Below are 24751 nucleotides of genomic sequence, written 5' to 3'. Positions count from 1 at the left end.
CTCTCTCTCTCTCTCTCTCTCTCACACACACACACACACACACACACACACACACACAGAGTTTTCTGTTTTCAGTGTTAATATACAATTGTTTCTGTGTGTCAATGTAGCTTATTATATCTCTCTTTTTCATCAGCATAAGAATAGAACCCAACATCCTTATTTGCAAAAATAACAAAATATTACCCAGCTTAGATAAGTTCTATGCCTTCCCTGTCCCACCAGGCACATTCTAACTGCTGGGGGAAGGGCGGCCTGGTGCCTGTGACTAGCGCCAACGCAGGTACTGGCAGTTCTATAATTAGAAACCCTGTTATAGGCCTCTGCTGGCTGAGCTCCTCCCAACCTGGACACTCGAGACAGCTCTATGGATAATTTCAAATCTGAATCTTTCAAGGTGATGGCTTTGGAAAATATAAATCATAAAGATAGTCTTAGTAGCACAAATGTAGCAATTCTGAAAGATAAATGGTGTATATTGAGAGTAGTAAATAGTACTCTACCCATACCCAATCTGTCCAAAGAGTCAGGAATAACAAATGGAAGGGCCTATGAGGCATGGCTGCTTATGTAATACAAAGATTTTAGATTTGCGGGGGAGCGGGGAGAAAAATAATCTTTTAAAAAAAAAATCTCAGATGGGTAAGATACCAGATTTACTGGCCTGAAATATTATCTGCCAATGCTCTTCGAGGGATTGATACATCTCTTGAGAGACAGTATGGAAACCCAATCCCCCTACTTTGTTAATCTTCTGCTAGGGTTGCACAACTTGTACAATAAGGGTTTACCCACACCGAATTCCTTGACTTAGCTCCAAGATGACCCATTTATAGTTTGTTGAGGACATGTCTTCACGACAGAGCTTCCATCTTGTTGCTAACCTGCTGTTCTTGTTGAAGTTCAATCAAGATAATCCTTGATAAGAACATTCTGTGTTGCACGAATGAGGAGCCTTCAGAAGATTGACACCTGCTGGTTTATATTAGGAATGATAAGGCCCCTTCCAATCCAGTTATGGGTTCTGTGCCTCTGGGACCATCTCTATTCTGTCTGCTACTGAGATCCAATACTTCTCTTGTGTAGCTGTCCTCTTTTCATACTTGGTGAGGGGAATTTCAAGCTTGTGGAACTCTAAAACTTGAATCTTCACAAAGTCAGTATTCCCATTCTTCAGAAACTTTCTTAACCTAAAGTTTAATGGCTTATTATGTCATTATTAGCAACTTGCTTAGATTTCATTTCCTGTCAGTTTCATCCACTTATACACATAAAAAAATAAAGATACCTACATTAACTGTAAGAAAAATGCCTGAATCTATATTAGGACATTTTTATTAAGCAAATCTAAGTCACTAAAATAGTGTAGTAGAGAATGAGAGCAGTTCAATATCAAAACATATCCAATTATCAGAACAATTTGAGGGCCTGGCATGGAATTCCCCTCTTCACTCTCTGGTATGGATGGAAAATGAAAAGAAACCGTAGGAAACTATACCATACAGGGGAAGAGAATCTGGGTTTGGCAAGCAGAATTGAAGAGGAACTGAGAAATTTTTTTGTCCATACTGCTCTTATTGCAGCAATGACTCAAACACAGAGTTACAGTTGAATCTGTACCATCGTCACTTCCTCTTTTGTTCTTCACCCTGATGGCATGTTGGAGACCATTACTCCTGTACCTGACAGCAGCAGAAAATGTCAATCTTTTGTGCAACTCTACCTTCCTGAACCTTGTAGAAGTTCATGGTGGAGTAGTGATTTTCAAACAGCACACATTTCTGTCCTGTCAATAATAGGAAAAATGCATCAATGGAACTGTGTCAATGTCCCCTAAGGTGTGCCTATTGGAGATGCAACAATTGACTTTAATGTGGCCTCATATGGCCAATATATAATTTAATACCAAGGCTTTTATATGATGGAACTGTGTTAGTAAAAATTGCACAGTAGTTCAATTTCACTTTTTAGTTAGTATCGTAGTACTCTATACTGCCATTGCAAGGTGATGTGGAAATTGATAAAATAAAATTATTTTGGATTTTGTGAATACCTATCAATCTCAAAATAATCTGGGACTATTCTGGGGTTCTTGGTTTTCTATCTTCTATAACTTTCTCAAACAGATCTCACTTGGTGGGATGAATATAAATAAGTCAAGTACATATTTTTGCCAAGCCAGGGAAAGATGCTGAACCTTCTAATGATGTTGGTTGGATTATTATCTGTTTGTGGCAGTTTTCCAACCATTTAGGAAGTCTCCAAATAGGAAAAATTGTACTTAAGAATGAAAAATGTGTTAGACATAGCTATAAAAAACATTCTTAGATAAGCTGCTCTGGTGTTGATTTCTTGCTTTTTCACAAGTGTTTGCTGAGTCATTAAATTTTGATTTTGGCGTCTGGTAATCTTCGTATTTGGTAAACAACTTTATGTGCAGTTTTATTTATTATATCTGTTGACTGAATTTTGATAGCTAAGAGGTGATATATTAATAAGTATAATGGTAGATTTGAAGAATTTGAAAACATACATTTAATATCATTGATTTACTGAATCTTTTTAGATAGTGCTAGTGTTCATTTTTAGTCTGCCGTGCCTTTTAATGTAGGTTTTTTCATACATTTCCATACTACAGAGCACATTGATTAGCCAAAGCTTGAAAAGGAATTTTCTTTTAGCTTAGTACTGCATAAAAATATCAGTTATGATAATAGCATTTCCTTAATTGACTATATATTTGACTAAGCATTAATTAATGTAATACATCAATTAATTATACTTATTAAAATAATTGACAAAGTTACTTGTCTATATGTATTTGAACTTGTAATTGCAATACTGCATTCACAGTAAAATGAGAATAATAGACAATTTAAAAAACCTTCCATTAGACAAAACAGCCTGTTTATTAATAAAGCAAGAATTCATAAAATTGATACAATGGTTTTAAATAATGTTCATGAGCTTGATGGTACTTTACAATTTAATTATAAGAAATTATTTAAACATACCATGAGGAAGATAGCATGTCTCCCTAATAGCTACTTTGAGCTTAAATTAATTGCATGTGTTTGGGTAATTAACCCAGCATGAATTTTAGAATCTGTCCATTTCCTGATGAAAATAAAAATAAAATTTCAAATTGTTGCAAGAGCTTATTTGTTGACATTTCAAATCATGTTAGAAATCATCTGAACTATTGTATTCATGCCTGCAAAGGATAAAGATACTGTCAGTGGGGGGAATCTGAGGCCAGAGGTTCTGTACTACCTTATCCAAGGGCCAGCTGGACTCCCATTTGGTAGGGTGAATAGTAGTATTTTGGCTTTTTCTGGCCTCTTCTTTACTTCCTTCTCTCCCTTTGGTTTCAGACATAGATGTTTAGAAGTAGCTTGGAGAAGGTACAGATTCATTATCTCCTAGCACATCACATAAAATACATTTCCCCCAGCAGCACTGGTTTACTAGTGCATGGGTAGGAGCATAAGGAAGTTTCAGGGACCAAGATCATTGTCCTTAGGGAGTGAAGGGAGTGGGTGAGTGGAGGGAATGGTAGATGGGGACATCTTGTATAGTATCCAGTATCATGATGCCTAAGTCTCTCAGTTTAGATGGTATGTGTATATGTGTGTATCTCTAAGCGGAAAATGGCCAAAAGCTAAAAGGAGAAGCCATAATCCAGTGGAAAATTCATGCTTTACATGTAGAATAATCCATTGCATCTCCTTGTAAAATTTGCAAAGGAGAACTTTAAAAAAAAAAAAAAACCTTTCCCAGATGCCCTGGGTTAGATAGATCAATGGTTATCTGACCAAGTCAATGCATATTGCATTATTTTAAATATAATTGGACTGAAGATTTTATTTATGTATCATGCTTTGATTAAATTGTTCAAGTGGTACGTTGTTCCATACTGATGCCAGTTCTTGATTTAAATGCTATTAAGGAGATAAGGATATTAATTTCCTTTTGTGCGGCTGCCAATCGGCTTCTTCTTTCACCAATGATTTTAAGCTCTGCTTAATCTTGCTGCTGCTTTTCATGACAGCTTTACTTCCATCCTCATCCACCTTTCCGCTGTCTTTTCAGGCAAATGCCAACACTTTAACTCAACCTTCCTGAGCAGTCAGTCATGTGCCACCCTCCAGATATATAGACTCCGGTTCCAAGAATTTTCCAGCTTACATAGCTGTTGAGAATTTTGGGAGTTGAAGTCCACACAAACCTCCCTGGTTAGGAAAGGCTGAGGAAATGATGAGGAAAGGAAGCTGAGGAAACTTTTCCATTGATGCTGACTATGTTGCCAGTATTTCCGCAACATTTCCAGTGCTCTAGTTGAAGTCTGGCTTTTGGTGCCACCGTTTTTTGTTTTTGTTTTTTTTTTGCTGTTCCAGTTGCAATTGCTCTTTCTATCTGCCATTGGCCTTGCACCTCCTGTGCCCTTAAAGGTGGGCAAAGGACCACATTGCTAAAATATAGATTAAAGCAGTGGATAATTAGCCATGCAACATACACATTAAAAAAGATTATTCCTAAGATATCATTATTAGGGTTTATCAATTGTTTTGATATTCAATTATAACCCAGTTTTGAAGCCTAGAAGCAATAGCAGCTGAAAATAAAAGTTAATGATGGCTTGAGGTCAGAAACTGATGTCCATTCTAATCATATTTCTTTAAGCCAGCGGGGATGGTAACAGTTGCCTAATGTGACTTCACACATAGCAGCATGGGCTATCAAAATAGACAGTGCTCACTGTCGAATCCTCAGTTCTGGTAATTGAAATGCAGCCTTTTATCCAGAGCAGTCAGTCATGTGCCAGCCTCTGTCTCTTCACCCAGGAGTCACTTTGATCCTTGAATCTCAATGGGTATAGAATGAACCTGAAATCTTTTAATCCTCAACACAGTCTGTTCCTCTTTATGGCTTTACTCTCAGCTCATCTGTGCATAAGCCATTATAGGGAAGTTACTGAATTCTTGCCATTTACTGACTCTAGAAAAGTTGTATGTCTTAACTTAGCAGTGTCAATCTTTTTCTCTCTCTTTTTTTTTTTTTAAAGAAACACTGTAGGTTGCTTGAACTGTGATTTCATTTTTGGTCAATTGAATATGCGTGGCTTCTAAATACAATATGTTTAAATATATTGAGAAGGTATGCCTACTTACATATGGGTTTCTTAAACTTGGAGGAGTGTTGCAAAAATGAAACAGCTTTCCATTCTGTTTCTGAATACTGTCAGATTTCAGTTGGTGGTTTTGATAGATAATATTTCAAGCTGAATATATATTTATTTTATTTTAAAAGTGCTATATAGAACAATTTAGAGCTTTGCGCGGTTCTCTTTGACTGATGGGAAGGCAGTCTGATGCCTATGAAGCCCTGAAATGTTTGTGAGCATTTCTCTTACTTCCTGCCAGATTCTGTATCACCTGACTTAATTTAAAAAATTCAAAATTGATCTGTTAGTCCAAAAACACTGCTAACACCTTCTATGTTTACCTATACCACAGACACATACTACATGTATGACTTTTTTTTTTGCATACTTTTATGACAAATATTATCCAGAAATCTCTATATTAATTGAATAATTCTCACTGATATTATTTATTTCTTCATCTCTAAACTGTACATTCAGGCCTGAGGAAGTGCTCTGTGGTCTCCTGAGTTGTTGTTTGTTCTGTGTGGATTATCTTATCTGGATAATGCTAAAAATAATTGAAAAGGCTCATTCATGAGTTTTGGTATCAGCCATTTCTTCCAATTCTTGACTGATTTTTGTTGTTTTTGCATTTTTAAAAATTTGCTTCTTTTGTATTTGCATATGACTTACAGTTACTGGGTAAAATCTTGCTGACTAAACCTTTTGCAGTTCTTCTTTGGGGTTAGGGCTTTCTGTGAACAGAAAAAAAGTAAAAAGTAAACCATAGAATGAAACTTAGGCTTTCCATATTTTTTTAAATCATATCTTTATCAATTTACATTTATAATCAGCCTTATCAATAAAAAAAACCTTGTTTTTTGAGAAGGTAGGGAAACCTAAGTTTGAAAATTCTTATTTACATCATTTTTCTGATTTTTTTTCCTTCCTTGGGTTTTCTTTTGAAAGTTGTTGAACTGTTGAATTTCAGACTCCCACCTGCATCCTGATAACATTTGACAAAACAGCTTTCTATCTTTACTATTTACAAAACAGGTGGAGAAATTCTGATGCAATTATTGTAGGAGAAAAGACATAATAGCACAAAGTCAGAATGACTACATCTGATGAATTGAGCTGCAACTCAAGAAAGCTTATGACTGCTGATAACATTTATTAGTTGGAAAAGCTGATTTGATACAATGATGTATTTACTTTGATCAATTTTCTAAAATACATGGATATACATTTTTTATTTCCCAGATTGCATCACTCAACTTCCCAAATGTCGCTACAAAATGCGTGGTAAAAGGTTGAATTTTGAATTTTTGGATGACTCTTATGTAATAAAGTACATAATTGTTTATCTTCCATGTTGTATCTGTGAGTTGCCTGATAAGCTTACACAATCTACTGTCTTCTGTCTGTAGAAGGCAATTGTATGAAATGAGAAAATTATTATACTATCACTACAAAGGGCTTCTTGTTTGAGGTAAATAAGAGATAATAGTTTGTCCAGAATTTTGAGGGATGAGAGCAATGAATGAATAATTCTTTTCCTTTCAACATATTGCAAATATGTTATGAATGAGCTCAGCTTTTACTTGATGCAAGGTATTCATAGAAAGTTACAGAGGGTAGATATAATTATTTTGCATTTTCCCTATCACTTAGTGGAATTGTCTCAGACAGCTGATTGGATTTCAAGTATGAGAAGGATTCTGAGCCCTGACTTTCTGCAATGTGTCATGATTAGACCTTGCCTCACCATTGTGGCTCATGGAATGATTGCATGAAATCTATTTCCACCAAGTAGAATTATATTTCACCACCAAGAGCAGAATAACAATATTGGTCCTTCTCCCCAATTAAATTGAAATGTCTTTAATAGTTCATTGTTGCAATGAAATGCAGTGGATAAGCTTCAGTTGATAGGAGAAAAGTAGTGGAAATCTTGGTTTCTTTAGCATAGGTTGCCATAGCTCCGACTCAGTCTCCCTTGCTTTTTAATATCTATGTGTATCTTTATTACATTTAAACTATTCAGTTATACATCACAATATCAGGCTGGGGTGGAGATGATGACTAGGTGCCTGGAAACTGTAAGGGACTAGGTTGGTCAAAATAATTTCAAATTAAATCGTGGCAAGATGGAGTTGCAGTTTATGGCTTGATCCAGATTCCTAGGTTGGCTGTGGATGGAGTTGCATTTCCCTTCAAAATATTAGTTCACCATAAAAAGAGCCTCTGAGCTCATGGCTGTTGCTTGTGGAACAGGCTGAGACTATGAGAACATTTATCCAGCTTCAGCTGGTGTTCTAGTTGCAAGTTTCTTTTGGGTCAAGATATCCATGCAACAGTATAATAACTTATCCCCTCAGCATCTCCCTGGTAGACTACTACAAAGCACATTACAAAGTGCAGCCCTTGAAGACGATTCAGAAATTGCAATTGATCCAGAATGCAGTAAACCAACTACTGCTAATATTAAAAGGCAGATAGGGCACTGTTAAATTTACGTTGAGGGTGCTGTATTTGGGCAGCTTTTGAACCCAATTGAATAAGTTGATTTAACCTTATAAGCCTTATGTGGCTTGCATTTGCAAGATTATCTTTCCTGGCCAGAATCAGCTTGCTCTGTGTGTTCCCTAAAAGGAGTTCTCGAGGTTCTCACCCAATGTGTGGTTACAGAGGTAGAAACCTGGAGAGGTCCCTTCTTGATGGCAGCCCTTACATCCTGTTCTCTGAAAAACAGGTAGCCTCCACCTTACTTGCATTTTCTTTAAAACTGCAGGGTTTATGGCAGGCCTGTTAAACTGGCAGCCTGCAGGTGCTGGTCATGCAAAGGCAAAAGACGATATGATATGACACGATATGGCCTGTGATCGGATTTGACATCCCTGGTTTATGTATCATGTTGTGTAAAATACTTTATATTATTTGGATAGTATAATACAGGGGTGTCAAAGTGGTGGCCTGCAGGCTGGATGTGCCTACTCCAGCGTCACAAAAGGTCATGTGATGGCAGCGTGACATGGTGAGTTTGACACCTGTGATATAAAATGTTTAACAAAATTACTGAACTTGTATGCATTGTTGAAATCTGATTGGTCAAGAATTTGAGTTGAAAGGAGAAGTCCCATATCTCATTAATTAAAAATTAATTACAAAGATGATTTTAAAAATGTAGGATTCAGTACATAATATTTATTATTATTATTATTATTATTATTATTATTATTATTATTATTATTATTATTATTATTATTATTATATCTTCCACTAGGGAATAATATGAGAGTACTGGATACACAGGAACACTATAAAACACTATAAAATTTCATATCCAAGAAGGCAGTAAAATAAAAAAATAAAAATAATTAAAATGCTTTCTTAAAATGTCATGCTGACAAAATAAATTAAAATAGTTGGGTCAGTGCCCATTTCATTTTTGTTATGCCTGCTCTTTTCATGTAACTTTTTCCATATTGGGGAGCTGTTAAGTATCTTGACATAATATTGTAAATGAATTTATGCACATTGCTAGGCTTAAAGATTTTGTAGCCATGATCTCTTAAATAGGCTGTAGTGACTTAATTAACTCATAAAACTAAAACATAATATTGGGTTCATATACCGCAATAGACTGGAAAGGGATAAGCCACGTTATGACTTAGATTGTCTGTAAATCAGGCCAGTGAGTTCTTCAGAGTTACAGAATAAGCATACTTTACTGTCATGTTTGTAGTTTGTCCAACAGCATCCATATATGGTTCGGGGTGTGTGTGTGTGTGTGTGTGTGTGTGTGTGTGTGTGTGTGTCAAAATAGAAAGGATGGTAGTTGCAGCAGTGGATTGAAGCCCTGATCCTTTTGTACGTGTACAGATGTCACATGTATGTACAAAGGGGAGGGGTTTGATTGTGCGTACTCCCTCTTGTCTGTTTTGATCCCTCTTCCTGTGGACTTTGGTAAGTAATATTACCCATTTTGATGCATTCCTAGTATGCAAAACAGTACCTCCCAACATCTGAAGGACTGTTATGTAAAAGAAAGGGCAGAATGATTCAAAGTTGCTCCAGAACACAGGTTAAAAAACGGTGGGTTTATAGTACAATGAAGCAGATTTTGTGTGGATACCAGTATAGCAACCTGATGAATGGGGAGTAGTGGACTCCCCTTCATTGGAGGTGTTTAAATTGAAGTTGGATTTCATCAAGATGATGCAGTAGTGGATTTCTGCCACTAATAGAGATGATGGCTTTGACTTGTTCAGTCTTATACTTATGCTTCTATCCCTGACTAGGTAATATTAGCATAGTCTAAAGCTAGCCAACAAAGGATGTGATTGGCTTCTTCAAGTTTCAATCTTACTTTCCTAAAATGACCAAAATTTATTTCTAGTTTTAAAACTCCTTTGAGGTTTTTTTTTTTTTATAGGCATACCATAAATAGCCTTTATTGAAGCAGATATTTTATACAGGGGATCTTTGAAAGCATTTAACTCTAAATCAGGAAGGTCATAAAACACTGCCAGGTTTTTTTTTTCTGATTCACCGTAATAATTACTGGGTACTGGGGGCTGACTTTACAATAGTACTTGTTTTGTCTTATCTTGTATACATTTGGGAACTAATTGTGGAAGCTGCTTTCTATTCAACCTTGAGCTATTCTGGTTGATTGGTTAAGACATTTATATATAACCTTGAACAATGAATCAAGCAAGGTTTCTACTTGACCTGTCCTTAATAAGTAATGAGAACCCATTCTTGGATAATATCTTCTTGTGCCACTAATCCTCAGTGTTTAGCAGGCTGGTGAACACAGCCACCTGCAAATAGAGTGGACTGATGCTCCTCTTGTCCTTCTTTTAACATGTTTTCTGGAAATGAGTATCCCTGTGATCCCAACAGACCTGAAGAAGGGCAGGCTAGGAAGCACTGGGTGAATCTACAGTATCAGGCATATATTTCTATATTGACTCTATTATGTATACTCTGAGGGAGATATTTATGTGAGTCCAGGGATGGGATTCTACCGGTTCAGACTGGTTCTATATATCTGTGCAGTCCAGAGAACTGGCAAATCATGCCCCTGGCTCGCCCCTCCCCTCTCAGCCTGCCCCTTCCCTCTCCACCCAGTCAGTCCTTATTGAACCGGCAAATCATGCCCCTGGCTCGCCCCTCCCCTCTCAGCCTGCCCCTTCCCTCTCCACCCAGTCAGTCCTTATTGTTCCTGCACCACATTGCGTGCATGCCCGACATCGCTGACTGCGTTCTTCACTGCCCAGTCACTCCTTAAGGTATTTTTCCTCCTCCTGAAGATTAGCTGTTCCTATGATCAGCTGTGCTGGGATTCCCCTCACTGTCTTACTGCTTTGCCCAGGAGGCTTCCCTGAGGCCCAGGAAGGCAAAAAATGGGGAGGGGGGGCGCAGCAGCAGCACCCTGCACTCCACTTTTTGCCTTCTTGGGCCTCAGAGAAGCCTCCTGGAAGCAAAAAAATAAACCCCAAGAGGCTTCCCTGAGGCCTAGAAGCCCCCAAAACAGAGCATTGGGGGTGCTGCACGGCCCCTTCAGGCTCCGTCTTTTTCCTTCCTGAGCCACAGGGAAGCCTTCTGTGAGCAAAAGAGCCCTCCAGGAGACTTCCCTGAGGTCCAGAAGGCCCCAAAATGGAGTGTGTGGGGAGGTGCTGCACACCCCCTCCAGGCTTCATTTTGTTTCTTCTGAGCCCTAGGGAAGTCTTCTGGGAGCAAAATGCCCCCCCCCCCCCACCGGAGGCTTCCCTGAGGCCCAGAAGACCCAAAAAAATTGGGGGGGGGTGCTGCAAAAAGAAAAAAAGAAAAGAAGCCACACCCACCTCACATGGCCACACCCACCTAGCCATGCCCACAGAACCAGTTATTAAAAAATTTGAATCCCACCCCTGTGTGAATCTGTAGCTAGATCACATTTATCGTATATATAAAGTAGATGAAAATATTTTGGATTATAAAAAGAAACCAAAATAAACTGTGATTGTTTGGCTTGCAGAATTTTCTTATTTTTCTTCTGAGGAACAAAAAAATAGAAAAAATATATGTTGACAGAGGTCAGCAGGTTCTGACCAGTTCTGGAGAACCGGTCGTGGAAATTTTGAGTAGTTCGGAGAACTGGCAAATACTACCTCTGACTGGCCCCACCCCCATCTATTCTGTGCCTCCTGAGTCCCAGCTGATCAGCTGGATCTTCTTTTGTTGCCCTGCACAGGAGAAAGGACCTGGAAGGCAGGTTAGTGGAATGGGGAGAGAATGGGATTTTGCAATAACCTTCCTCCAGGAGTGGAGGGGGAATAGTGCAATTCAGAATTCCTTTCTTTCCCCTCCCCCCCCCTTTTTTGCATTCTGCTTGTTAAATTGGTTTCATGGCACGCACACACATACACACACACACACCCCTCATAAGAGCCTTAATGTGTTTTACAAATCTGAGAAATATATAAATGGAATAATTGCAACCTGGAGTATCTGAATTATTAAACTAGAAGAACTGATAGGTTTTGTAATTGTCAGAGGCCTTAGTTTTAAAAGATCAAACAGCTGGATAATAATGTAGACTGATCTCAGCCAAGCTTTGTTTTCTCTTGATAGAGTTAAGGACGGGCGTTCTCATTTTTTGCCTTGCACTGAGTACAGCATGACCTCATGCTTGCACATATGTTAACTGATTTTGCCACTGCCCCTTTCTTGTTTGTGTTTCTGCATAATTAGCCCGAATCACAAGGCCTGATTTTTGAGAACTGTTATATATTCAACAGATCCTTCAACAATGAGTCTCTTTTCTTGCACAAGTGTTGATCATCACTGACTGATTACTGACTTTTTTTATTCTCTCCATCCGTGATCATTGCCTTGTTGATCTGCAAGTCCTAATCCTACTCCTAACGGATAGATATACACATACATGCACCCTACACTTTCTTTCTTGATTTCTGTTCATGAGCACATTGAAGTTGTGATTGCCAGCACAAGATGCCTTTACTTTCTTTCATCTTTGCTCCCTTTCTTTCTTTTTAAAATAATATTTTTAAATAATCCCATAAAGAACTCCAAGCCTGGTGATACGTAGAACTGCACATAGCAAAGTGACCGGAAAGCAGAAGAGAACGGAAGCTAGTTGTAAAAGCACTGCTTATAAAAGCATGATTCAGGAAAGCCTCTAGTTAACCCTGAGCTGAGCAAACACCTCTTAGCTATTAAGGCCTTTTGATGAGGACATTTTAAAGTAATTGATAATTGAGCAGGCTCTTTATCTTAGCCACTTGTACATTGTTTTTGCTAACTGATCATAATTAACCTTGAAATTTGAACTCCAGTTTAACAGGGTGCAATTTCATTTGTTTGTTTGTTTTGATAAGAAGTGTGGGCAGCATTTTTCTTGATGAAAAGTATCTTATTGGCCAATTATCTGACTGTACTTTTCCCTTATCCCTTCCAAATGTTCTGCACTACTTGAGGCTGGCCAAATTTTTTAAATTTAAGACTGACCATTTCCTTTGCACTAAACATTCTGTATCCGGGAAATCCCTATTCAGAAGATCAGCCTGCAGGCAGGAATCCAGCATAGTGTTCAGAGGGCCAGAGCTACATGTGCTAACCCACCCCTTGACCTTGGGCATTTGTTATGAAGATCTGAATGGTGATTTTTAGTGCGTTTAGCAGACAGTGTTTAGAAGCTTCCCTGAAATGTGGAATTCTATATTAGCGTAGGTTGCAATTATGCCACACCCCCCCAATACGCACACAGAGACATATACAGAAACATACAAATATCTTAATATTTCTCACTAAACAAAATTGTCTGAAAATAATCTAAATTTATGGGGTTTTGTTTGCATACCTCTGCTTCCAGGTTTTTAAGGGCCATGCACACTCAGTTTGAATAAGATTAATCCTAGGACTTTGTGATCATAAAGTCATTAAGTGGGAATTATTTAGTGATGATAACATTTAAAAAGAAATCTGCAAAACAGTGGATCTGGCTGAAATCCTTGTGATGCTTAAGACATCTTCTCTAGAAATAGATGTTTCTGCAGTTGTGAGTGAAAAGCCTTTTCACGATGGTCCATGATGTAGTCTAAATATGTTTCCTTTGATTCTAAAACACAGATCCTTTTTTAAAAATAAAAATATGTGGATGAGGTTCATAAACAGAAGGGAGTGGTGCTAGCACCACTGCTTTTTTTAAGCACTGTCCATAATTTTTGAAAAATCTGTTTTCACATCTGAGCAAAACACATCCTAATGAATTTTTCTAGTTGGTTCAAGCAGACTTTAATCATTAGATGTTTATAAATTGCTGAGTTCAAGATAATATAAATGCATGATTTATTATTTTAATGTGATGGTAAATCCAGATGTAAGGTTCAACTCATAGAAAGTTACATATGAATTATTTCTGCATTGCACGTTGTACATTGTTTAAATACCCACATTTTCTGAATTAATTCTGATTTTAATTTTAACCATTAAAGGATGGAGAAAAATTGCACTTTATAAAACAATCAGAAAGAGCAGCAATACATAATAAAACTCTGAATTTCATGTAGACAGATGTCTTGATCTATCTATCTAACTACAGGAATCAAATAACGTAAATTGTACCATATTTTCTCATTGCCAACATAAATTTCTGAAATTTTACAAATGTGTTGTTTTTAATTGTTTACATAAACATTACTCAACAAAGAAAAATCCTAGCCTTATTTTAGCAGCAGCAGAGTAGATGCACCTGAAACCTGTGGAGATTATGTTGATCTGATATATCTCTTTGCACAAATTAAAGATTATTAAAGGTTATAACTTGGGATACTATTTCATGCACATTTACCTAGAAGTAAATCTTACTGAATTAAATGGGACCTATGGTGATTCTCACTTGAAAAATGTATGTAAACAGTGGGGAAGCTGGTAAAACCCGATTATCTACCTGCAAAACAGAGCTGGCAAAATTCTGCATCACTTAAAAAGAAGGCTTGGGATAATGGCCTTGCACAGATAAAAAACTGGGAGTGAACAAATTATTATTTAAAGAGCACCAGTTTTAGGTTTCAAAAAACAAAATGTACTTAAATTAAGAACTGATGACACAAATTTTGTTAGTAGAAATATGTCATAAACAGTAAACAAATAATATTCTAAGTTAGGGTCTGTTTTGAGCTTACCCTTTTTCCATTTGTGGCACAATTACAAAGAATTAACAACATAGTTTCTCACAAAGTTGAGGTAGAAATTACATAAAGACTTAACCTTCTGCCTTTGGCTAGGCACAGCATACAGTAGACTAGAATAGACCAGAATACTAGACTAGACTAGACTAGACTAGACTAGACTAGACTAGACTAGAATTCTTTATTGACCAAGTGTGATTGGACACACAAGGAATTTGCTTTGGTGCATATACTCCCAGTATACATAAAAGAAAAGATACATTCATTAAGAGTCAAGAATCATAAGGTACAACACTTAATAGGGTATTATTAAAATAATAAATGTATTAAATATATTTAAATAATAAGATTCCTAGCATAATTCGCTTGGTTAGTGAAAAAAAGAAGTTGCATTGCTTATGCCACCCAGCTCATGTTGGTTTTTCTGCTTCATGTTGCTCTTTTGTAGTCTCTGTGGAGGGTGCTTTTGGTTTCTCTGCTGGAAGCTAATACTACCCACAAATGGCTTCAGTAAATTTTTGGAATATTTTCTTTTTTTGCGTGTGTGTGTGTGTGTGTGTGTGTGTGTGTAGGTAAACAAATTAGTTTCTTAAATTTTTCATAAGAAATCTGTTGAGGTAACTATAGAAGAATGCACAAACAATATTCTTACGCAGTCTTTTGTAGATAATTTTCAGATAAATATTTGCAGGTTAATTTGGTGTAGTAAATTTTCTGAAGTTTTGCAGCATTGTTCCTAGATAATATAGTAAACAGAGAATTGTATTTTATTTAAAGGCATGAGAACATTTTTAAAAAACCACAAAACTGGTCTTTTCTGGAAATTAAGGAAAGATGAAAGAAATGATGTTTCCAGTAGAAGGAAATGAAGGAAGTTGAGGGCTTCTTATCAAGAGCTGCTTGATTAGAGGAAAAAGTTAAGTATCAGCAAGTAGAGGCATCCCCCACTCTGGGCCCAGAATAACTGAATAGCAGAGGAGGAACTAGCAATCTATTAGGCATTAATCTTGGAATGATGCGTAGGCAGAAAGAATAGTAACTGTTTCCCCTTAATTCCTAATTCTTTTGCTGACTATTGTTTGCCGGTGTCTTTAAAGGGAAAGCTGATCTGCTATACTTCTATTATGACAAAATAGCAACATAAAATACTTTGTAAAGGATGTACCTTTACAAAATGTGACATTAAACAGGAACTACTAAATGTACCTGTTTTTCATTTTTTCCCAATCATAATAAAATATTTAGGAAGCAGTATTGAAAAACAACATTGCATGTTGGTTAGGAAAGTCTGGGAGTTGAAGTCTACACATCTTAAAGTGGTGAAGGTTGAAAAACACTGATATAGACCAGGCCTGCATAAAGTATGAACTATAGAGTATATGCGCTCTGCCTTCATTTAAAAAACAACAACTATTCACTACCAAGTATTGTGGGATGATACTATAGACTCCTGTTCACCAGTCTTTGCTTTCAGAAAATCTACCATCTGATACTTTACACAGATCAAACCTTAGTCTTCAAGGAAAAGAAAAACTCCCAAGTGACCAGTAAATCTAATATCTGGCCATGATGACTCCTGACCAGTTGATTGGGCAGGGAATAAATTGGTTAAGCATGAGCTGATCAGATGAATTGCATCTCCTCTGCTGTTGTCAGTGTCTTCCACTTCAAGGTTGCTGAGGATTCTGCAAGAAAACACAATTGAAAAAAAAAGTTGTTGTTTTTTTTTAAAAAAAACCTTTCCATGCTGTACAATGCTAGTGCTTGCATGCTGGAAATTTTTATATGCTGTATTTCAGCTGCCAGCCTTATGCTTTTTTTTTATGAATGTTGTATAATATGAGGTAAATTAAAAGTAAATTTTATTTTAAAGTTTTCATATTCTTTTGCAAATTTTAAGAGAATTTCCCTGAGATTATTTGAAGAGTTCCTCCAGGGTAAACGTTGAGAAAGCGTGGTCTACATCAAAGGGCTCCAACCTTGGCAATTTTAAGCCTGGAGGACTTCAACTCCCAGAATTCTGGGAGTTGAAGTCCTCCAGGGTTAAAGTTGCCATGGTTGGAGACTCCTGGTCTACGTCACTAAGTAGAGTTCCATTATTCCCTGTGGTGTCTGTTGTCTGGCCTGACCCATGTCAAAAAGTTGACAATACTGAGGTTGAATAGGTTGGATATTTTGTGGTCCAATGGATTGCTTCTTTGCAGGACGGGAATTAGATACTTTCTGCATTAAGCCACTGAATTGAGCTACTTCCAGTACTGTTCTAGAGGTTTTCCCAAATCTTCATAGGAAATTTTCATGGATGAAGAATAAAAGAATAGTTAAATCCAGAAATGTTATGAAGTAGATCTTTGTGACCTGGAGATTTTAGAAGACAAAACAAAACAGATAACTTAGTTTTGTTAATTATTAGATTTATTTATTTATTTAGGTATGGCATTATTACATTAGCTAAATTATTACTCTGACCTTGATGGCAAATGTTCAAATACCATGAGCCAAACTAGATGCAGTAACAGGTAGGTCCTATTCTGATTATGAATTCAGACAAAGGAGGTGCCAGTTAGGATGTATGGAAGAGCATCATGGAAGAAAGAATTATTTTTTTTTGATGTCTCTCCCTCCGTACCAAATTTGCCGTATCTGTTACTTCACCAGAAACACACTTTGGTAAAGATAATAGAGCAGGTCATTTTCTATACAAGTATTTGGGAGAGTTAGGGTGGAAAGTTATATATTTTCTATAAATGCAGAACTAGACAATTGAGTTCTTAGTATGTATCTACCAGCACTGTTCCTGCCAAAAACTATTTTTGCTGAATTTCTATTATAATCTAGTATTGATGCAATGAAAAGTCTTTGTTAATTTCAGTGCTATTGTGCATGGTTCCAATGGGCATTTTGCTTAAATATAACCGTAGCTATGTGCATGAATGCAGTTCTGTTTTGCAGCAGCCCTTGAAAATATGTCCAAGAGGGATACTGTTAAATTTCATGAATTTTGGACATGTATTCTGTCTAGTTAAAATTTTCTTTTTGACAATGATACCTGAAGTCTATAAGAAAAAGAATGCATGTATGTTTTATAGTTTTAAATTGAAGGCTGCTTTATTTTAGCCCTAAAAAAGCTGGATTGAATTTGGTCTTTAACTTTGTTGCATTGTATGTCTGTGATGCAGAATAAAGCTTCCTTCCCTCTCCCACACTCTACATTTGTAGAGAAGTTCGAAGCTAGCTACTGCTGAGGTATACAGTTGTTTCATACCTTAATCAATTGCTAGGATAAACATTTGTTACATATTATATACCTGAAGGGAATGAATGGTTCATTGTGTTGAACTGGCATGCGCTGCTGGAATTGCTTAGCAGAATGAAAGCAAAGTATTTAAGTGAGGTGCCTTGCTTTTAAGAAGCACTTGTTTTACCAAATAAAGGATAAGGAGACTGGATGAAAAAAGGAGTGGGCACCATTCTTGCCCTATAAGTTGTTTGCTTAATCAATGATAATGAACATGAAGGATGAACTTCAAGAAGCCTTGAGATTGCAAGGCTGGAAGGAAGCCCCTTCTATCACTACTTGTTGGTGGGAGATGAAAGATCACTAGTTTATTGTGTAGATGTGAATTATTAGATCATAAATCACCTAAAGGATCGTTCAACTGAATTTAGAATATTTAGCATATAATATATGCATTAAAATATTATTGCAGAGTGAAAGAAAATGGCAAGGCTAAAACAATAACTACATCAATTGCATATTATAAGAGAAATATCTGAAACAAATCAAAACCTTTTTTTGCTTATGTGAATTAGCCAACAGAGAAAGTGCACTCGGAGTATATGACTTTCTAATATACACCCAATGCCTTAAAAATATTTTATCATATCTTGAACTGAATCTGTTTAACAAAGGAAGTTATTGACCTTGTATTTATTAGCTTTGTGATCTCAGCTGGAAAAGATTATAACTATGCTTGTCATAGTGTTACCTTTTCCCTATTCACTCAAAGGTTGTCTTAATGCCACTTATGTTGAAGGAAAACATAATCTTTCCATCATCATTTTTCATTGTCTGTCTCTAATCCAATGCAAAAGAATGGCAAATTTTGTAAATCAAGAAATGCATAACCAAAGTTTTGCACAGACTTTTAACCTGCATTCCCAGGCAGTAACTTTTTGAAATGCCGTATTCAATCTCAGGAATAGCCCAATGAAAAATCCAAACAATAAATTCTAAGAAATGGTTTCTAGCCTTGCTGATTGCCCAAGGTCAAACCAGCTGGTCTATGGCTGCTTAAGACAAAGCCTACTCAGGATGAACTCTCTTCTCAGTAACCTTGTCCCTGAAAGACTCCTTTGGGCCTGGAGCCAGGTCTCTCACAGTTCCTCTAATGGGCTGTCATCTCTCAATGGAGACATTCTGTTCTGCTTTTCAGGCTGTGAGTAAAACTTGCTAATTTTAGCTCATAAGTATTTCTGTGATATTGTGGAGTAAAGAATGCTGAAATATTAGTTGTCTCACAAGTTGGCACAGCAAAGTAAAATGTGTGGCATTTGAAACAAGGAGAATCTCTTTGGAAATAAGGCAAAGGGGGAATATCTTTGTCTAAATTCATTGTGCAGGTCTTCAGAATGAAAATAGAAGACCGAAGGGTAAAAGTATTTAAATCTTAGGAGATCTCCTTATATGGGGACCAATGAAAGTGTATGTATGTGTTATTGACACTCCCTTAACTAGTGTTTAGTATTGCCAAAAAATGAGGTATAAAGGATTTATTTTAAGAACTTGTGAGCAAGCTTGCTTTCTTTGTTTCTCATGAACTGCTAAATGTAATACCCACTTTTTTCTTGTTATACCAGCAAGATCTCAAGTTAATGTGCATCTATTCTGACTCCAATAACATTACTTGCAGTTTTACATCTGTTTGTGTCCATTACTAAGATAATTTCCTCTGGTTTCCCACTGAGAATCCTCTGCCATATTCTGCCTGAGGAGAAAAACTGTAGAACTGCTAGCAAATTACAGGGAGTGTTCGGGATGCACATGTATTTTGAAAGAAGTTCTTCAAATCATTAGGAATATTTATGAAGTACCTCTCTTTAAATGTTAAAGCAATTGCATTTTTTCAGATTCCTGTATTTGCTTTAGAAGTTGCCCCAGCTGTGTCCACTTGTGTCCCAACTAAGCAACTGTGTATGAACATGCATGTGGAAACAGCCAGTATCATTTACCAAAGTAACCTTGTGAGACTGTAAAAGAACATGGCTGCTTTAGTAATTTGCTCTGAATATGCATTGCATGTTTTTGAACAATCTGTTTTAGACGGAAATTTTTTGAAGATAGTATTTGCATAATAGGAACAACTTGGAGACTTCTACACTTCAACAGAAAAAAACAGAAATACAAACTAGTTAGTATTTTGTGTAAAAAGCATACTTGTGTTTAAAATACAATTTAATGCAAAGTACTGGTGGTGGTAGGGATGTGGTCTTTCAAGAAAATACAATTTCTTAAAATACTTCAAAGGTAGATTTCTTAGAAAATTAATATAAACATGCCAAAAAAATTAATGCATAGATTTTACCTGGTTTTTTGCATTAGGTATCCAATAGAATGTGATGTTAATAGGACATGATCATGTTGTCCTGTTTAGCAACCAGCATAATATAAGAATGTAATAGTGGGAAGAGAAAGGGTGTGTAAAGCCTTTCTGTAAATTGTTTATGCTGACTTTGGTATTACTTTGCCTTATAATTTGGAGAAATGTAATGCATTTGGAAGAAGCAAAAGAAAACTTTTCATTTTGGAATTTGTGTACCGTTTTATTGGCTGGTATAATATCAAATATGTGGCTATTTTAACAGCAATAATGTATGTTCAGGTTTGTTGGAGTTACACAATCATACTGCTCTTTTAAATCTTACTTCAACAATATGATTTCCAGTTTCCAAATAGTTGTTGTATTGAGTCAACTCTGAGCAACTACAGGGAGACTCCTGTAATCTACATTCATGTAATTTTCTTGGAAACAATTTGAAAGTGATTTGCTATTGCCTTACCTGTTTCTTCTGTTCACAGATTTTCAATCTAGCGTTCAACCCTGATAATTCCTGGTGGTCTTCCATCCAAGTACTAACAAAATCCGAGCTTTTTTTATTTTTCAGAATTACCCATCATCCACAAAGTGCTCACATTTATTGAGGCACTAAGTTTAATAAATACAGCAGCCAAAATGTAAGGTTGTTTTTAATTTTCTATTGCCTAAATTCAGTTACCTGAAATTGCATATATTTTATATTGTGATACGTAGTTTATCCTTATTGGTGCACAGAATGGGAAGGGGGGTTTTTTGAATGAGTATCTGCGGTCACGATCCTTAAAGCAGCCATTCTACTACCTTGAAATGTGCATTTTTCGGTATCTATAATTATAAGTTTTATGTTAACATTTACATTTTTGAAAATGAATTCCATTTTTTTTCATTTCAGTCCCTTAACGGGAGTTTGGGAAGACCTCTAGCAGGTGCTGTTCACACGGATGAAATATCTTATATTCCAAGGTTTGAACTATTTATTATATTTGCATTTTTCCTTATATTGAGATAGGCTTATATTGATTCATCTATTCATCATTCCTTATATTGATTCATCTATACATATCACAGTAGTTCTGTCCATCTTCTTATTCTTAATTGTGGCAGACTTTCAGATATTTTCCTCTTAATCTACCTGGATATACTAGGGATGAACTAGGACTGTTTGCATTCAAAACTATATGCTCTAACACTGTGTTATGTTCCTTCTCAAGTCCAGTGGTGCTGATTGTGATTGGTAGTAGACCTGGCTGAGTCAGCCAAAGATCTTTCCTGACCCTAGGACCTGAAAATACCTAACTATAAATGGCCTAGGCCTTGATCTGTATGTCTTCTGTTTATATATGAAACTGCCCTTAAACTCTCATTTCTGATGAATTGTCAAATATTCTCTGATTAAAATTTAAGAATTAAACTGAATTTTGTTTAAAGAATAAGTCTTACTCATATCCCATTCCATTGTTTCTTGTCTTAAATGAATAGATATATCTTGCTGGCAATAAAAAAGTGTCTTGTTACATCTTGGGATGCTTTAGCAGTTTAGATACTATTGTATTTACTAAAATGCTATTTGTCAGGCTCCAGAGAAATCAGGAAATTCAAGCAATTCAAATGAGTATAAAGATTCATTGCAAGCTTAAGCCCTCTGCAAGAATCTGAACTACTAATTGCCAAAGGAAATTGATGGTAGATAATGGTGGAAGCGGAAGCAAGATTTGCTTAAATATTGCAAAAAAGAGTGTAAAATCTGGCATGACTCATTTAACTTGCTTAGCAATGGAAGTTCTGGTCCCAATTTTTGGTTGTAAGTTGGGGACCACCTCTACAACTTACGTTTTATTTCACAAGTAAAGAATAGTTCACTAGAAGAAAGATGCTGATCGGGAAGGATTGTTCATATAAGACAGAACTACATTACATGGAAGGCAAAGGCAAAGAACAACCTAAGTTCCTGATAAGACAGGGTTGGTTTTTTTTAAACATGGTTGAATATGTGCAGCTTTAAAACAACAGCATGATCTGTAGAGCAATTCTGTTGTGTAAGATGTTCCTGTCAGTCATTCAATATCCATATGCAAAATCAGCAGCATATTTTAGCATGTTAGCAATATAGAGAAAGCCTTAAATGAATGTATTGGAGTATGATGGACTGAAGTGTTATATTTTCAAAAAAGTAAGCTCTTTCTCATTTGTTTAAAAAAAAACCTACCCTAAAGCATTTTTTCTCTTTTTTTTGTTCTTGGCTTTAATCATGCAGTGTACTAATTAAAGTTTGTAGAGTACTTTGCAAACTGTCTTCATTTATAGCTTCTAAATTGGGAATTAAGCTGAATTTTGTAAAGCCACAATTATACAAAACTTATTCTTCAGATGAGTTTTTCATACAAATGAAAAATGATCAGTGAAATGACTCTGTTCAATCAACGTGCTTGTAAATGGCAAAGATTATCAATAAAATAAAGCAATTATATAAGATATATTAAAACCGCAAAACATAATGTAAATCCTTGATTAACAGTAGTCAGCAATGCATGATTGTGTGTTGTTACATATTAATTTTCTTTTCTAATCCCTAAATTAATCAATTTAGTAATAAAATCAAATTAAGCTTCCTTTTGATTAATATACAATATACCTGAAGCTTCAGTATAAGCTCTGGTAGTATGCCTTTAAACGGCCACTTAAACGATCACTTTTTGCGCATTTATTTAATTAAAAATTGGCACCTTAAAGCCCAAATAAATAATTCTGTAAATGCTCTAAAGACATGTGGAGTTAACACGATTGTGTTGAAACTGAATATGGGGATTTTGTTATATCAAAATGAGTTTTAGTATAATAAGGTATCATATACTTTGATTGGTTTTTCTATTCTGCATTTCTATCTTGTGTGTTGCTGGATTTAGCAAGAGTATTAAATCTACTTGTTGGTCCTCATTAAAATATATCACATTCAAGCTAAGCAGTAAATCATCTATTTGAGGGGTCCTTGGTATTCTTTGAGCTTGCTAGCATTGATAATGTTAGCTAGTTTGGGTAATGAAACGTCTGCAAGAAAACAAGCAAGCTAAGGTAACACTCAGTCCTGAGCTACAAATATTCTCCTTTATTGGTATCTTCTTCTGTTAGGATTTTTTAGCTGTAAATAGTATTGTTTTATGGATTGTACACTTCATCCAAAATAAGTCTGTTTAAAATTGATGTACACACTGAAACTGGCATCTGCCTTCCAATCAAAATTTATTGTACACAAGACAACCTATGACCCATTAGGTCATCATTTCAGAGATATTTCCTAACCTAACAAACAGAACAGCCACGGGAGGGGAAAAATTCAGTGGGAGTGAGAGCAACTTCATGTCAAGTTGTCCACTGAGTTTCCTTGTGGGAAGCTGGCAATGAGCATCTGAAATTTACAGAGTTGTAAAGTACCTTGGAGCAGTGGTAGGATTCAATTTTTTTTTTTTTTACTACTGGTTCTATGGGCATGGCTTGGTGGGTGTGGCAGGGGAAGCATACTGTAAAATCTCCAGTCAGAGGTGGCATTTGCCAGTTTTCTGAACTACTCAAAATTTCTGCTACCAGTTCTCCAGAACTGGTCAGAACCTGCAGAATACCACCTCTGCCTTGGAGGTCTTGTTGTCCAACTCCCTGATCAGGCAGGAGACCCTGTATCATTCTAGACAGGTGGCTGTTCACTCTCTGCTAAAAGTCTCCCATGATGGAGCATCCATAACTTCTGAAGGCAAGCCTTTCCACTGGTTAATTGTTCTTACCATTAGGAAATTTCTCCTTATAGGTTGCTTCTCTCCTTGATTAGTTTCTATCCATTGTTTCTTGTCTTGCCTTCTAGCGATTTGGAAAATAGATCCCCCCTGTCATGACTCCAATAAAGAACGGGCTGGAGCCGAGACAGCCAGGATATGATACGACCATATTCTTTCACTTACCTAGTGTTGCCATGTGACGCTATAATGAATATTCGTCAAATAACTAACATCGGCTTCCTGACAAGGAGTGGTGTAATGATTCATGGCTGGATGTCAAGGGGGTGATGTTGTAATAATGATAAGAAATAAATGAGGGTACATGGACTCATGGAGCAGGGGAAAGGAACAGTTACCATGTTTCTTTAATTTAAGGATTACGGATGTTAGGCAGTGAAGCCAGACGGAAGGTGGTTATAGTAATTATATTGTTATCCAAAGTATAACATGTATAAATACAGCTCTGGGTTTCGTTGCAACCCAGAGCAGACTTTAAACATAATTTGATGGCTGTTACCTGTTGTTGTGGTATGGAAGACGGAAAAAAAACTTCACTAAAGCTACAGGAGTGAGTTAGTATCTTATCGTTCACCCCCTCAATCTCGGACGAACAGTTGACACCCCTCTTTTTTGTGACAGCTCCTTAAATATTGGAACACGCTATATATCACCCCTATCCTTCTTTTCACTAGACTAGACATACCCAATTCCTGGAACTGTTCTTCATATGTTTTAGCCTGCTCCTAATCATCTTAGTGCTCTTTTCTGCATTCTTTTCAGAGTCTCAACATGTGTTTTATAAGATAAAGTGGTGGTAGCACAGTGCTCAGAATGCAGAATTACGGGCTAATTCTGCTGACTGTCAGTATTTTGATTCTCATTGGCTCAAGGTTGACAGAGACTTCCATCCTTCTGAAGTTGGTAAAATGAGAACCCAGATTGTTGTGGGCAATAGCCTGACTCTGTAAACAAAGAGGGCTGTAAAGTACTATGAAGCAGTATATAAGTCTAAGTGCTATTGCTATACTATGGTGACCAAAA

General features: G+C 36.5%; 1 protein-coding gene across 4 annotated transcripts in view; it reads left to right on the top strand.

Moving 5' to 3' along the window:
• Positions 1–24751, top strand: part of RAP1A (RAP1A, member of RAS oncogene family) — an 86756-nt gene that overhangs the window by 32503 nt on the left and 29502 nt on the right. For 3 of the 4 annotated variants that reach the window (XM_026712933.2, XM_087929331.1, XM_087929332.1), the window contains exon 2: positions 20839–20909. The exons of the other annotated variant lie outside the window; for it this stretch is intronic. The gene's annotated coding sequence lies outside the window, so the exon portion shown is untranslated. The remainder of the gene's footprint in view (positions 1–20838; positions 20910–24751) is intronic. 4 annotated transcript variants of the gene reach the window in all.

Source organism: Pseudonaja textilis, chromosome 3, assembly GCF_049901715.1.
Source record: "Pseudonaja textilis isolate UNSWEBS1 chromosome 3, rPseTex1.2, whole genome shotgun sequence".
Taxonomy (NCBI): domain Eukaryota; kingdom Metazoa; phylum Chordata; class Lepidosauria; order Squamata; family Elapidae; genus Pseudonaja; species Pseudonaja textilis.
Note: the sequence above shows the minus strand (reverse complement) of the source record. Positions and strands in the feature narration are given on the sequence as shown.